Source organism: Struthio camelus, chromosome 28, assembly GCF_040807025.1.
Source record: "Struthio camelus isolate bStrCam1 chromosome 28, bStrCam1.hap1, whole genome shotgun sequence".
Classification (NCBI taxonomy): domain Eukaryota; kingdom Metazoa; phylum Chordata; class Aves; order Struthioniformes; family Struthionidae; genus Struthio; species Struthio camelus.
Window position 1 is genome coordinate 5,683,905 of NC_090969.1, and position 3,679 is coordinate 5,687,583.

General features: G+C 45.8%; 1 long non-coding RNA gene across 1 annotated transcript; it reads left to right on the forward strand.

Annotated features, from left to right (window-relative positions):
- Positions 1–222: 222 nt before the first annotated feature.
- On the forward strand, positions 223–2,527 carry LOC138062591 (uncharacterized). Its single transcript, XR_011136536.1, has 3 exons — positions 223–350; positions 505–609; positions 2,188–2,527. It is a non-coding gene; the product is annotated as an uncharacterized lncRNA (long non-coding RNA).
- The last annotated feature ends 1,152 nt before the right edge of the window (positions 2,528–3,679 follow it).

A 3,679-nucleotide genomic window follows, 5' to 3' on the forward strand; every position in this document is an offset into this window, starting at 1 on the left:
CAGAACTGGGTATGCAGCTCGGTCAGTACTTCCGCGTTATGTAGGGCATCAGATAATCTCTATTGTCACTTGGTTTTTTACGCCATCTATTTTGTAGCCTGCCAGGATGTTAAAGAAGACTGAGAACTTATGTCCAGGCACGCCTTTCCACTGGCAGGCTGCTAGACCCAGCTGGTGCTGCCTTTGAATAGATCTGCATCTGCTTTCCAAGCTCCATGCACCACTGCCTGCTCTACCTGTGGCAAAGAGGCACACTGTGAGGAAAACCAAGGCAGAGACACAGAGGAGTCATAGTTCAACATTTCCCCTTCCCAAGGAAGACTGAATTTTGCTCTCACAAGGGAAAACAGGTAATGCTTTTTGAAATCACGTGCCTGAGGAATAAAACGGACTGGAAAGTTCATAGCTCTCACAGGACATTCTGAGAGAGAGCTCCCTTGAGTCTTGGCAGGACTTAGTGTGTTCTTAACCTTGTTTTTGTTGTTGCCTTTCCAATGCTTTCAGATGGAAAGATGAACTCTACAACAGTACTTCCCCATCCTCCTCCTCTAATGATGAGGAACATTTTCAGAGGCATAGGAAGCAGAGCCCTAACAGAGCTTCCAGAAGGTGAGTGTCACTAGAGAACAGGGGAGGGAGGAAATTACTGAAGACGAGGAGCAGCTGCCTGACTGTGAAGTGTTCCCCTCCCTGCTCTCCTATGGAATCTAAATGGGGGCAGTGTTTAATCCCCTGGCATAAGATTTAATCTGTTGGCACTGATGGCTTTAAGTGGGCTCTCTTTTAGAACGGATTCTTCAAGCGCAGTTAGATTTCTTTGGAGGGGTTAGGAGCAAACTCTAAAGAGTCTAATGTAAAATCCCACGGTGCCTCTGCTCTACAGTAGGTTATTCAGAAAGAATAACAGAAAACATATAGAGACAATGATGGGAGTTTCTTTACCTTTCTTTGACACGTGGCTTGTGTGGAATTCATCTTGAGGAACACTTTGATGATGTGGGTGGTCTCTTTGACCAAATTTCAGCTTTTAGAAGAGAAATGGTCATTCTTCCATTGCCTTATCCAGAAGTCCTGTGACAGATTCAAAGTGTGACATCCAAGGCAATGGAGGCTGTGTTAGAACTACAAATGCTGACTCAGCTGTTTGCAGGAGAAGAGACCTGAGGAATCAATACATTTGTGTGCTTGCAAAACTTCTGTCAGGACTGAGCTGTTATAGGAGTAGAAAAAACTAGTTTCTTAAGAATGGATAAAATGCCAAACGTATGTGGATTCCAAATACAAACAATGCCTTGTCAGGGTTGAAGGCTTAGTGTCTGCTGTAATAAAAAAGGGGAGCATACTCCCTAAAACCAGTCTTCTGGTTTAAAAAGGTGGGCTTGGGGAGGTTGTTGTCTGTGTGTTCTCTGTACATGCCAGCCTGAGTGGTTTCTAAGCAGGCCAGGTATATCTAGTGGGAGTCGCTTGTACTTTGTTGCTTGAAAGACCTTTATGGGAGTGCTATCTGTAGATTTAACGATTAGCTGTATGCATCCTGGGTCAGCAAAACTCAACCCACAGTAGGCTGAACTACGACTTTAAGTTCTTTGGTTTCAACAACGTAAACATTGCTGAAAGCAATGAAACAAAAACCTTCACAGGATTTGCTGCTTTGAAATTCTCTTCTAGAAAACAGCAGGCTAGCTTTTCTAGTTGAGATTTAAGTGGTTATCTGGACATGCAGAAAACCTTTTTCTTGCTGCCAGCTGTAGACTTTCTCTTCAGCTATTGTGAAAAATGTGGGGAGACCAAATCCAGGAACTGACATCCTTTTAGGAAGGAATGGCAGGCTTTCCTGTCAAGTCCTCCTGCCTGTCCATCTGGAGACAGATTAGATACATGGGTGAGGACTGACTAGTGGGCTGCGTTTAGTGAGCTGCTGAAGACATGAAGTGGAAATGGGAGGAGGCAGATGGACTGCGTGGAAGCAGCACTAGTTTGGGGAGAAGCGGCAAGGTTTCAGATAGCAGGACAGCATTAGTCACACTATTTGAAGGAGCTGCAAGAAAGGCTTCAGGTAGAGGCTCAAAGGTGTCAGGGTTTGAGGCAGTGCTACTTGGGCTGGAGGGCTTTGAACTCTTTGAGGAGGCCAATGTTACCTCTTATATCCCAAATCCGTTTCTTTCTCATCCTCTCTGAAAAAATAAGGCAGGAACTTGGCACCCTGGCTCCTGGACATCAGAGAGCGACGTGGCTTCTCCGATCCTGACGAAAGGGAGGACTGTTTCCAGGGCCAGCACTGACCCCTGACCTGGGGCATAGCCTTGAACTACTCGAGCCGTCTGTGAGAAGATGGACCTGCCAGGAACTGTTGACACACTGGAATTTCAGTATTCAGCCTTAGAAGGAGTTTACCAGCAGTATCCAAGTTATGCACTTTCAAAGCATTTGATGGAAACAGTATCCAGTTAGGAATTTTGTTTCCATAGTCAGGAAAACATCATCAGCTGCAGAGTAACTTGTTTCATCTTGTAAACCCCTTCCTTTAATGCCAACTCTCAGCAGGCTAGAAAGTGAAGGCTGTATGTCGACGGAAGCGTGCTGATGGAAATCAAGGTAGTTGTCTTCCTAAAGTCACTGAAACACAAGACGGAATTTAGCTTCCTAATTTGTAAAGCTTTGGCCTATATGAAGAAAGAGCTGACACTGTAGTCAAGGCATGGAAACGCTCAATCGATTTCTCTTCTGAAAACTGTAACCACTACACTTGGCAGTGGCAAACTGTTGGGAGGTAGGCTTTTAGTGCACACATCCTGACTGCCTTGTACGTGACACGCCTGCATACGCTTAAGTCAGGCTATAAATAGCCATCTCAAAGTCCCTGGAGTGATTCTCCTAGGGAAATTTGTAGATCTGCCTAATAAGCCTCTGTGTGGGGGAACGTGGGCAAGGCTGGCTCCAAGGCAATCTCTTGACTCAGAAAACAGTTTAGACACAAGTTGTCAGGATTGTTTTCTGCCTAAGCAAACCATACGAGATTCCGGTAGGGTGCCCTAGTGACAACAGCATCCGGTTCCTTGGGACAGCACAGCACTCAGGTGCTTCAAGGGCACAGAAATGAAAATGAAAGTGGGAAAGGCAAATGACATGAAACTCAATATTTTATCTACGTAGCCATACGCCTGGAGTTGCAAGCAACACAACTGGTGCATGTGCTGCACTGCTCTGCAACAATGTTGTAAGTGGAGCTTTCAATGAGACTCCCATATCCTCCCAGCATACATGGGCATGGGGAGTATAAAGGACAGTTGGTGCCTTCCTCTGGGCTTCCCAGATGCTGGTGACAAGGAAGTTGGTATGAGAACCTGGAGGCATGTAGAATAGGCTGCTGTGGAGCTCATAACTATGGATCTCTGCAAACTAACACATGGGAGCACATGTAAACAGGATGTCAGCTGAAAACTGTGCAGCAACCACACAGCACTAAGTGTCAGAACACACCTACCAAGACAAACCCGTTGCTTAACACGAAAGTATAATTTCTGCTTTGATTACATTCAAGACCTAGCTGCACAAAGAGAAACAGACCTTAACCTCTGCCTGACTTCAGAGCTCCTGAGATGCAAGGTCACTCCTCAGGAGCCTCACAGCTCGATTCGGCTCGGGGTGTGCTTGAGAAAAGAAGCCGAGCCCTTCAGCA